General features: G+C 37.2%; 1 pseudogene; it reads left to right on the plus strand.

Moving 5' to 3' along the window:
* The first annotated feature begins 1,264 nt into the window (after window positions 1-1,264).
* Window positions 1,265-3,475, plus strand: LOC110296357 (non-POU domain-containing octamer-binding protein pseudogene; annotated as a pseudogene).
* Window positions 3,476-13,301: the final 9,826 nt, after the last annotated feature.

Here is a 13,301-nt window from a genome sequence, read left to right on the forward strand (position 1 = left end):
ATCAAGTATTCACTATGGTATTTGCCTATATTCCTCATGATGATAGTTTCTCGGCCTGAATCCTAGATATATGGTATTTTTTAAAATGAAATAATGCACACTATCCTGCACAATCCTGTTTTATTAAGCATATGCTGTGTTTTCTGTAGGCTTTCTGTAAGATTCTATATGTATGCTTTGTATTAATATACGATCAGTTCACACATGAGACTCCTGCAAGGAACATAATGTTTCAGAGATTTGAATTCAATTCTTATAGAAGTTAGGTTTCTTTGAAAATTGTCAGTATTTACAAATATATATATATATATATATATATATATATATATATATATATATATATACTCTGAAGGGATATCTTAAAGTTCAATGATTTCATGAATTTAGGATGAAACCAGGAATTCAGGTCAGGCCAGGGGAATAACTTGGTTTAAAATGAAGATTAGCTTGTTTTGTCATCGTCGTGGTCAACATTGTTGTTGTTTGCCATTGCTGTTGTTATTTTGCTACCATGTAATATTCTGTAGCTGTAAACTGCTGAGAGGGAGTATATTAAGATCATAAAATATGACTGAACAACTTGTTCAAAATTTACAATATCGAGTTGGATTAACTTACTGAATGAGAGATCACAAAACTCACAGGCACATGCCAATCTGTAGTCTCTTTGCAACATTCGTCCACTTAATTTCATGCTGGAAGACTGAAAACACAAAAATAGACATAGCAGCCCTTTGGTGTTTTGCGTTGACGTATCAGTCTGGATTGGGATTTATTCCATCATCTTCATGGTTTTCTGCCTCCAGGTTCATGTGGAATTATTGTACTGGCTTTTTGAGATCTCTAGCTTGCAGGCAAAGGACAGGGCGTACATCCAATTCTGGAGTTTGAGGCAAGTTCTCCCTCCCACCCCACCTGCTTCCCTCCTCTCAATTCTCCTCTTCATTATTCATCATACATACTCTTTATTCACTAGTAGCAAATTATCAGGCAAGACTTGTTATTGAAACAAGGCCAATGTTATTGTGAGAAATAGAGGCATTTCATAGACCATATCCTGCAACTCGGTATAATGGAGTGCCAGACAAAGGCACTTTTCAAAAGAACACATTGCCAATATGTGTGACTAAACATCTGTAGGCTAAACAAAAATTACACAGTTTAATAGTCAGTATTCTGTAGTTGAGAAGAATTATATGTGTTTAACAATTTTCATCAGCAAATTAGAAAATATATTTACTTAATAAGAAATGGTTCGGGAGGCCGTGCAGCGTCACCCATACTCTGAGCAAAGAACGGTGGCCAGAGGCAGTTGGGGTTAGTGAGGACTGGGAGGCAGACACTTTGCTGTGTTCAAATCCAAGTCAAGGGTACAAAAATGCAGAGCAATAAAGCCTTTAACTTGGAGAAGCAGAATCATACTCCAAGGAAACATCATCAGCATCACCACCAGCAGCACCATCAGCAGCAGCAGCAACAGCAGCAGCAGCAGCAACAGCCACCCCCACCAATACCTGCAAATGGCCAGCAGGCCAGCAGCCAGAATGAAGGCTTGACTATTGACCTGAAGATTTTAGGAAACTAGAAGAGAAGACCTTTACACAGCGTAGCCGTCTCTTTGTGGGCAATCTTCCCCCTGATATTACTGAGGAGGAAATGAGGAAACTTTTTGAGTAATACGGAAAAGCAGGCGAAGTTTTCATTCATAAGGATAAAGGCTTTGGCTTTATTCGCTTGGAAACACGAACCCTGGCGGAAATTGCCAAAGTGGAGCTGGACAACATGCCCCTCCGTGGGAAGCAGCTGCATGTGCGCTTTGCCTGTCCCAGTGCATCCCTTACAGTCCGCAACCTTCCTCAGTACCTGTCGAACGAACTGCTGGAAGAAGCCTTTTCTGTGTTTGGCCAGGTGGAGAGGGCTGTTGTCATTGTGGATGACAGAGGAAGGCCCTCAGGGAAAGGCATTGTTGAGTTCTCAGGGAAGCCAGCTGCTCGGAAAGCTCTGGACAGATGCAGTGAAGGCTCCTTCTTGCTGACCACATTTCTTCGGCCTGTGACTGTGGAGCCTATGGACCAGTTAGATGATGAAGAGGGACTTCCAGAGAAACTGGTTATAAAAAACCAGCAATTCCACAAGGAGAGAGAACAGCCACCCAGATTTGCACAACCTGGGTCCTTTGAGTATGAGTATGCCATGCGCTGGAAGGCTCTCATTGAAATGGAGAAGCAACAGCAGGATCAAGTGGACCGGAACATCAAGGAGGCTCGTGAGAAGCTGGAGATGGAGATGGAGGCAGCTCGCAATGAGCACCAGGTTATGCTAATGAGGCAGGATTTGATGAGGCGTCAAGAAGAGCTTCGGAGAATGGAGGAGCTGCATAACCAAGAGGTTCAGAAGCGAAAGCAGTTAGAACTCAGGCAGGAAGAGGAACGCAGGCGCCGTGAGGAAGAGATGCGGCGACAGCAAGAGGAAATGATGCACTGACAGCAGGAAGGATTCAAGGGAACCTTCCCTGATGCGAGAGAACAAGAGATACGGATGGGCCAAATGACTATGGGAGGTGCTATGGGCACAAACAATAGAGGCGCCATGCCTCCTGCTCCTGTGCCACCTGGTACTCCAGCTCCTCCAGGACCTGCCACTATGATGCCAGATGGAACCCTTGGTTTGACCCCACCAACAACTGAACGTTTTGGCCAAGCTGCAACAATGGAAGGAATTGGAGCAATTGGTGGAACTCCTCCTGCATTCAACCGTTCCAGCTCCAGGAGCTGAATTTGCTCCAAATAAACGCCGCCGATATTAGATAAAGTTGCATTGTCTAGTTTCCTGCAGCCCTTAAAAGAAGGGCCCTTTTTGGACTGGCCAGAATTCTACCCTGGAAAAGTGTTAGGGGTTCTTCCCAATAGATAGGTCTTCCCTGCTTGTACTATTCTAGGGAGTATGCTTGAAGGCAGAGGGGCAAGGGAGGGGTGGTATTTAACAAGTCAAAGTCTGTGCTATAGTGCTTTATCAAGTCTGTCTGGTGCATTCCTGAACTATATTGATTTTTGAGGGCCTGGAGAACCATGGGAAAATGAACTCAGAGCTCCATTAATCTTGATCATTCCTTTTCTCTCTCTCTCTCTCTCTCTTTCTTGTTTTAATTACTTTCTCATCTTTATTCCCCTCAACCCCTGAGACACTGCCATATATACCACAAAACATAAACATCCTCCAATGACCTAGCCCCATTCCTCCATTCACTCCCAGGTATGAATTCAGACAAATGTCCACAGAGGTTACAGCATACATATGGTTCTGTTCTATCTCATATATGACCCCTTCATGTCCTAAGGAAGACATTTTCTCTTAGAGGTTTTCATTTTAGTATATCTTAAAAGAATCTTGTGTTACCTTGCCTCCATCTTTTTCTTGGGTAAGGACTACACTTTGTGTCGCTGATGTTGCTGTTCACAGCTTTTCTTGATAGGCCTAGTACAATCTTGGGAACAGGGTTGCTGTGTGGTGAAGGTCTGACAGTAGCTCTCAGTCTTGCCTATCTTAGGTAGCTACGCTGTGCGTTTTTATTGGTGTACTATGAATTGTTCCGGATACCTTCAATTTGGAAAGTTTTCTGAGAAATGGGGACGTCATGCAGCATCACCTTATTAAAATACATTTGAAGCCTTAAAAAAAAAAAGAAATGGATCTATGTATTTATATTACCATCTACATAGAAGGCATAAGACCAGCTATCCCTATAGAACTTAATCAACGATTTTCTCTTTTCTGAAAAGGAAATATTCTTATTTCCTCAGTTGGGGATTGTGTAGTTGGCATGAAGAGGCCCCTGGGACTGTAGTAATAACAAGTATGGTGCATAAAATAAAATTTAAAAAAAAAAACACCTCATTCAGTTTCATGTTTTTTAAAAAAGTATTCTTATTGAAACAAACAAAAAACCCCAGCAAACTTCTTTTTCCCATATCCCACTTCACATGTATGATTTTATTTTTCAGAACTTTCAACATCAAATATAAGTCATAAAAATCCCTGGTATTAAGTTATCCATCCTAGGTGATGTAGGAAAATAGATGCTGACATTTGACTTTCCCCACTTTCCCCAGGAGACATCTCTGAAAGAGAATGGCATGGTGCTCCCTCCCAGCTGAAGCAAGTGACAGCACACCACAGAGTGAATAGCCAGAATGAAATTATCTTCTCTCTGTGCCTGGTTTTAGGAAACTTCCGAAGAGATAAAATGTGTGTACTTAAGTAAACACAGGATTGCAACAGAATGTAAATGTACATGTGATCAGAAAGGTGGCATGCATTTTTAGGGTAACTATACTTTATAAAAGGAACGAGAAGCATTGGATTCAAATGAGGCCATCTATGTTATGTGGTCCTCAGAGATTCTATTCCACAGAGGCACCCTGTAGCAAGCCAAAAATCGTTTTTGAATTTCAAGCTTCCAGATATATCTTTCACTACTGTATCATCTATTCTAGAAGGGAAAAACATCACTTTGCAAAAAAAAGTTTAACCTTTAATATTTTTATATTAACAATAATTTAAGTTTCCACCATGATTTTTGTGTTGTTTTCTCTACACTTATGCAAATGAGGAATTCTCAATATAAAAGTGAAATTGATAGGTAACTTTCTTGGTACTGATAAGCTGCCTAAGAAAGGCTATCGATGTCCCTTTAGTCATGGAACCTTTGCTCTATAAACAGGTATGCAGAATCAAGATACAACAGAGAATCCTTCAAGTGCATAACTAAATCTGAAGTGAAGCAGCATGTAGGGCTGAGTGGGAGAAGACATGTGGCAGAACAGGCTTCTCTGTGACATAGAGTGACTGGTTAGCCCTTCATCTCATATGTCTGCTGAAGAGTTAGCATGGCAGGACTAGATCTCCTGGAATCCTGTTTGTGCAAAGGGCCTTGAAGATTCTCTTAGAGCAGATCAATAAAATCAACAACAGCTGAGCCACATGGCCGTACACTGGGACAGGAGAAGGGCTTGAAACTTTTGTTTTAAAGAAAACATGAATAAGAAATTCAAAATATTTACTCTGTGTAGCTCAGCTTTCTTCCTCACTGACCTTTGAGAGACAGTTTAGGACAGAGATTAAACAAGGAAACACACTGAAGATCGTGTTACAGCTTACGAATAACAACACTCAGTGACTGTGGGATGAAAAGAATAAACTAGTCGCCAAAATTTAGAGTAATTATTCTAAGTGTGTTTATTCTATTCTTTTCGTTTGTTTGTTTTTACATATACTGACCTCCCACGTATCTTTGTAGCTTGTATTATGTACATGATATAAACACATTAACTCATGCACAATTAGCATGAATAAATCTGATTATGTGCACAGTTGAAATAATGCATGGCTTTCAATGTTTTCGCTATGTCTTTGATGATGGCTATGTCTTTGACAATGTCTCCACATAAGGAGACACATTTTGTTTTACTGACTTTTCTGCTGTAACTCATGTTTCACCATCAGGCTTCCTCACATTGTTATTACAAAATCAGTGTATAGAGTTTTACTTCCTGCCCAGTTCTCATTCTCTGACATTTGCCTCCATAATTTACACAGAGCTTTGCTATTGCTTTCTGAAAATGGGCACGACTAATTCATACAAATCACTTTGGCCTTTCATTGAACATGACAACATTATGTAAATTTTGTTTGTGTTTCCCCTCTCTTCTTTCAAAATGTTCCCACCCATAATGTTATTTTTTTCTAGTGTTTTTATATAAACCTAAGTATTATAATTGAAAGAGATTTTACTTGAAAATCCTGATTATTCATCTTTTTCCTTTTGAGGAAGTAATTTGTGCTGGTATGTGGGTTAGAAATATTATTCCTTGAAAATATCATTAAAGTAAGCTGTTTGGGGCACATCTTTGTGTGTGTGTGTGTGTGTGTGTGTGTGTGTATTTTAGAGTAGGAAAAGATATGAAAATTCCAGGGTGAAAATTCCTTCTTGTATATGTCTTACATTGAACTTTAAGTCCATGGCTCCATTGTGCCACACAATCCAGCGATAATGTTATGAAGTACATTTATTGATAGCCAATAAAGTTTGCAAATGAACCATTTTGGATTTTTACAAGTAACTTTATTGAATCACTTCACATGCTTAACAATACAGATTTCAACTTTTGTGCTTTTTCCTCGAGAGACCCGAGAATGACAATATTTAAAAACACAGGAGAAGACTCAAAAGACACAGATATACACTGTCTGAAATGAACAGACACTGTTTAAAAGGAACAGTTCCAGAGTTACACCTGCTTTAACTCTACATTATGCAGTGAAATTGATGATCTCTCCGTGCTTAAGATGTTCTGCAAAATCTGTTTACATCTTACTTCCCTGAGCTCAGGCTGTAGAGGAAGTAATAAAACTATGTAAAGCTTTGCAAAGCGAAAATTGTAGGTTTGGTTAGAAGCATCTGTTGAGGAGAAGCCTCCCCATGGAGGTTCGGTCTGGTGAAATGTTTTGATCCCCATGGAGATGCACTGATATCCTAGAGTCTGAGGCAGCCGCAGAAGCAGGGAAGCCTCTGTTCATTTGTGGAGTGCTCCAGCCAGAAAATTAAGCTGCAAGATGAAGCTATTGCTTCAGTGATCCATACTCTTGACATATTCAGCCTTTCAACCTGGCGTATTTCAAACCTCTGTATTTGAATCTCTCCAGGGAAGCCGGTCAAAGAATAAAATGGCCCATAAAATAGCAGACTGTCTTTTGAATCGAACAAATACTACTCTACGGTGATTTTTGTTACCCTTTTCTCATTGCCCGGACACTTCCAAATATAGGAAAGGCTTTTCTTCTCATTTTCAAAGCTTCAGGGGAAGATGAACCCGAGTTCCTTCAAATAGCATCAAACTTCATACCACTTCATCGGATTCTGCAATAGCACTGAAACAAGTGACACAAAATTCCTAGAGTCCCAGAAATCAGACTGTTGATTAAAAGGGCATGGAGAAAAAAAAAGAAAAGAAAAGAAAGGCCAAAATGGATTATATAACACACACACACACACACACACACACACACACACACACACACACCACACACACAAAACAAGAACCGGTAAAGAATAATGAGTTAAGATTGGTTGTCAACGAAAAGTTTTACAATGTTGGAAATTCTTAAAAATCTGTGTATCTTTTTCTTTTTTCTTTTTCTTGTGTGGGTGTGTGTGTCTGTGTGTGTGTGTGTGTACATCTCACCGTGTATATTTTTAAGTAAGAGGACAACTTGCTTGAGTCTGTTCGCTTCTTTCACTATATGGATTCCAAGGATTGCATTCAGGTTTTAAGCCTGATTGCCAGTTTTTTACACTGAGCCATCTTTGCAGCTCCAAATTCTGTGATTTGTACAGTTGTGAAACTTGTTATACTTTGTAAATATATTCATTTTCAATATAACTCACTGGCATAATACATATCCAGCATTTGAGCATGCTGTTAATGTCATGCAATATACTCAGAAGTTTGTATGTTAAACTTTAATGTTACAGAATAAATCATTTATATGTGCATTTATACATTTCTGTAGCCTACAATATTGATAAAAATTTTAAGAAGCTTATTTTATTTCAGACTTTAAGGAATCTTTATTGAAATATTGCTGAATCTATTCTCTATATTAAAACTAAATAAGCAAAATGAACTTTTATTAGTAAGAATGCTTGAGCCAATATATTGATTTATGCAAATGATGCATCTTATTCTAGAACAAACTTTATTAATAATTAATAATTATTAATAATTTCAAGGACAAGATGTAGAACGAATTATATTTTTTCCCTTTGGGATTCTCAATCTATCAAAAACAACATCAAAAAATGTGCATTTCAAATTTAGGTGGACTTAGAATTTCAACACAGCTCACAAAGATACATTGGTTATAAAAGACAGCATGTCATAGCTGTGATATATTAGTTCTACATACAGAAGTATACATTTTGTTTCACATTTTCCAGTTTGACATGCACCATAAATCAGTAAGTCCAAGATTATTTAAAATGAGTGATTAGGGTTTAATAGGCCTCTTCTGCTAAAAGGAGTGATTTGAATTAGAGGCTTACATTTCCTTATAGCAAATAATACTAGCATATTTGCAAAATGTTGTGGTTTAGATCTGTTCATAAAGCAAAGGAAATCCTCCAAGACAATAGGACATAGAATAAAATATATTAAAATGTTTTAAAATATTGACATAAAACGTTTCTTTGAAGTACATATAAAAGAATGTGCATGCTGTATCTATGAATATATAACAAACAATCCAAGACTATCCATTTGCTTTCTTGCTTCCTTGTTATTCTTTGGGTTTTAGTTTACAACCATCTACCCTCAATTTTGTAAAAGCCTCCTTCCTTAGATGTCTCACTGTTAGGATTACAGAGAAGTGCTACCATACTTAGGTTATATATTGGTTTTTGACTCCATTAACACTGTGCTAAATGTTGTATTGCAGACTCTGAGAACAACGTACTACAAACTAAAATGATACACATGGGGGATTAAACATAAAATATTGTAAGAGGAAAAGTAAATTACTGTAGATCAAAAATTACTATGGATATGATGTAAATTATGAGATAGGAAGTTAAACATTTTGTAGACTTTGAAGTTCCTTAAAGAACACAAGTGATTAAGGCTATAAGTAAAGATAAGCAAGACAAATGTCACACGTTCTCCCTCATTGGAGGCTTCAAGATACATATATTTAGATGTGAGTACATATATTGGAGTAACTACAGACAATAGGAATGTAAAATACTAGTGCCATAGCACAGAGTAGGGGATAGAGAGTAGATAGATGCACATAAGAATATGATGGTGAAAAGAGAAAATGAAAGTGGGGACTCTAATATGGGAGGAGGAAGGTGATAAGAACAGAGGAAAATGAATAAAGTAATAGAAAATATGTCTTCAAAGAGCTTCAGAGAATCATACTATTAATTATTTTCTGAAAAAAATCTATAGTATATGTAATTCTCTGTATAAAAATACATATATTTTTTTAAATGGAAATTTCTCACCTGAGCTGACAATTTCTGCCCACAAGTTAAAGACCATCTAATAAGAACTCCAGCACATGGAATAAAAAATCTGCATTTGAGTTTCTGGCAAGTCTGTCCAAGAGATCCCCAAAATATTTTAGACTATTATTGATATTGCCCTTGGTTAGGCTCCGGAGATGTAAAAGTAGTTCCTGACTGTCAAAGATAGCATGCATCTTTAACTCAAGACCCCCAGATCTTTAAACTGGAAGAGACCTGCAAACCTATTCCCTGAGAGCAAGTTTTCAAGATTCCAAGAGACTGCTATGAAAGTATCCAATGAAGAGAATCAACCACCAATCCTACCAATTTATGATGCTTATGATCCACAACAAAATAGTATAGTAACCCCAAGGGTATAGTCGTGGCATGCATACGTTTCTGCTAGCCAATAGCTCTCAAATTTGATTTAGATCCACTCAGTAATGAGGAAAGCATGCCTGATACTGAAAACATAGCCAATTACCTGGGACTAGTGAACTTGTGGATCTTATAAAAACTTATAACCAACACTTTCCTAAAACAACATTGTCCTTAACTACAGTCTTAATATTTGTCCTTTTACCTACAGATAAGTATATTTCTCACCCTTCATCATGGAAACCTGCCTTTATAACAGATCATTACTGAGAACAACAACCAATCAAAGTGCAGATTTTGGCACCCAGTTTCAAGAGAAAAATTGATAAACAAACTGCCTTAAATACTGCTCAAGGATCATTCTAGAAGAACAGATTGAAATATTGTGGGATCCAGAAGACCTGGGAGTTTGTTGTGAGACTGTGTCCTAGAAATGTTAAAAGCTATACCATAAACATTATTGACATTTGCTAAACAAGGACATCAATAGTTTTACCAAAGTTTACAGGTAAGATCACAGGAGACATCAACCCTACACAAAGAGCTATAGGCAGCAAAAGAATGTTGAGAAAAGCAAATATTGAGAGTGAGAGAAAAAATTTTCCCAAAGAAAAAGAAGCATACCAATTTGTTATCCAACACAGAGAATAGTCAGCCCTGATAACATACACACAAGTAATATAAAGGCAGTACAGGTGGAATTTATACAGATAGCTAATAATAGATAAGTACATACATATACATGTAATCTTATAACAAAAATTAGTGAAATGGACCATAAATTTGGCAGAGTGGGCTATATAGGAGGATTTGGAAGAAAGAACACTAAGCAGGGGATGGTTTAATTTTTACAAGCAAAATTAATACATTTAAGCAGATATACAAAGAAGAGAATAGGGTTGTCTATCTGCGAATAGGCTTTAAGTGCACAGTGAGAAGACAATAAATATCTAGGCTCATTAGAATAAAATAATTGGCATAATAAATAGTATAAAATTATATGAAGTTCCTTGCAACTAGAACAAGAAGTTTTGTTTTTAACTGAACAAAAGTTTTTTATGTAATTGAAGTTAGAGCATGCCATGTATGTTCCTTAGGGACTTACCATAGCAGATGTGATGTTTTGTCAATGTTAATAAGCCAATTTCACTATAATAGGAGTTTCATGAGATTTTTCCTGTAAACAGAAATATTGCTAAACACAACATGCATCAGATAATAAGTACTTGCTTTAGGGAATAAATTTATAGGCATTAAAAATGGAAATTGTGAAGATCTTTGGATGTAGTTTAATTGCAGAAGGGAGGGAGAGTACAATGAAAACTTTAAATATGTAGACGTTCCTGCTGTCAACAAAACCACAGTTGATATCTATTTGTTCAGTAAGTCCAAGATAAATATGATAGGAAATAACACTTCAAAAATACATATATTGAAAGAGGTACAGAGGTCTCAGATCCTTTCATGAGGAATATGAGCCAGGCTAGACTATGTGACACAGGAAAAATATGCAGCATCCTTCAAGGAGAGAAAGATTTAATGGAGGAATGAACAGTGAGGTAAGAAAGTAAAGTAGGTGAGAAGGTGGTTCATGAAGCAAGGAATAAAAGTAGTTGATATAGGATGCTAAGTTTTAACAGAGAAGTTATCCTAGATCAAACCTTTGAGTCTGGATCCCACAATGCACTAACAGCCCATGGATTTCTGGTAATACTACTGTAACCAAACCTTCAGGATCCTGGAATTGCTGCCTGACGATGGAGGTGTGACCAGTGAAGTCACACTGCTTATGACTTATGCAGCAAGAACAGATAGAGAGGAGTGCAAGGCCGGAAGTTCATTTAGGGGACTTCCATATTTACAGATACAATACAAAACACCAACAACTACAAGAACAACCCCAGAGACACAGAATGTGAAATAAAAAGAAAGTCAAACTTGTTGGCAATACCAGACAGATATATTTTAGGTAATATTTATCATAAAATTAGGTCAGAAGAAATATTTAATGATTCCAATTTTCCACAAAGAGGCATTAAAGGTAGAAAGAAAGCCATCACTGCTGTTTTGTTTTTTGAAATTCACTATTAAATAAGAAAAAGAAAAAAAAATTTCGGGCCGGGCGTGGTGGCGCACGCCTTTAATCCCAGCACTTGGGAGGCAGAGGCAGGCGGATTTCTGAGTTCGAGGCCAGCCTGGTCTACAAAGTGAGTTCCAGGACAGCCAGGGCTACACAGAGAAACCCTGTCTCGAAAAACCAAAAAAAAAAAAAAAAAAATTTCAGCACATGAACTATGCTTTTTATGTTAGACTACTCCATGAGCTATGAGAATAGAGCCAAGGTCAGAAAGTACATAAAACACTGTGCATATATGTGTACTGGACCACAGATCACATGCATATGATATGTAGATATATAATAAATGTACATGTGCTGGGAAAGCTGGAGGTCAATATGACATGTCTATCTAAATCACTGCCAACATTTACTTTTGAGATAGGTCTTTCAGTAGACCTGGACATCACCAATTTGATGATATTGGTTTGCTAGTGAGCACTAGGAATCTGTCTGTCTCCATGTCAGCACTAGGATTACAACAAGGATTACAAGGATGGATCATCTGACATAGCTTTTTATTTAGATGTTGCAAATCCAAACTCATGTCCTTATGATTGAACCGCAAGCATTTTACATCATCGCTATCTTCCCATCCCATGATTTTTGTTTTTAAACAATGGTTTAGTCAGAGATTTAGCTGTGACATAAGCATTTATGGAGCAATAAATATGTGAAAGTGAGAGTTTGATGCAGATTGCATCTAAAGTGTAGCTACAGAGTGTATGGAATGTACTGAAGATACAGTCTCCTTCAGGCACTGCTGCAGGGGAGTGGTGAATCTTCACATGGGGCTGCTGATTGTGACTGGAGGTTGTTGAGGGCTCTCTATGCTCTGCTTACCACTGGTTCCATGCCATGCTTTGTGGCAGTGCTATGGCTCTAAGTGACAGTGAACTGAAAGTATTGAAACCATGAGACAAAACACATTATCTCTTCTTCAGCTAGTTAATTTCACAGCAATGCAAACTTAAATAACACATAATGCCTAATCAACTGGGTAGGTTTCAAAATAATACATAATTTTGTCATTTAGATGCTTATGTAATCTTATTTATTGTTGACACCTAATATTTACTATAATTGACATAAAATAAGTTAAGCACTTGAAGATTTTTCTTGGTGGTTTATGCATTTGTGCTCACAGAACTCATGTCACAATTAGAATAAGAAGCCTGTCCTCTATACAGGCTACTTAGTTGACTATGGATATATATGGATATGTGTGTATGTGTGTTTGTGTGTGTGTGTGTGTGTTACTTAACCATCTACTCATAATAAATAGTAAAGAAATACATTTTGAAATGATACTTTTCTACATACATTTTTCACTTATTGGAGCAAAGTCAAACTTGCATATTAAAGAGACTAATGTGTTGTTGTGTTGTTGATATCTGCATAAAGGACTGAACCTTGCATTCCAATTTTTTAGCTGTAGAGAAGTTTTGGTGTTTTAGGGAGTTGATTGACATGCCCATAAGAATCTTTCTTTGTATGAATATATGTATAAGTTTTCTCCTTACAAAATAGGAGAAATTTATTTAAGGCTATTTCAAAATTCGTTATGAATTTTTCTCTAATCCCAAGTCAAAATTAATTTTGTGATTTCTTTTTTATGGAACTCAAGTTAGTACCTCTAATATAAATTTGTAAATACAGGCAGTCTAACAAATTACAGTCATAAAATACACTGTTGTACTCACATGCTGAGGAATAATTGTAGAAAATATTAATTACATGTTT

Source organism: Mus caroli, unplaced genomic scaffold, assembly GCF_978045245.1.
Source record: "Mus caroli unplaced genomic scaffold, Mus_caroli_1 scaffold_7, whole genome shotgun sequence".
Classification (NCBI taxonomy): domain Eukaryota; kingdom Metazoa; phylum Chordata; class Mammalia; order Rodentia; family Muridae; genus Mus; species Mus caroli.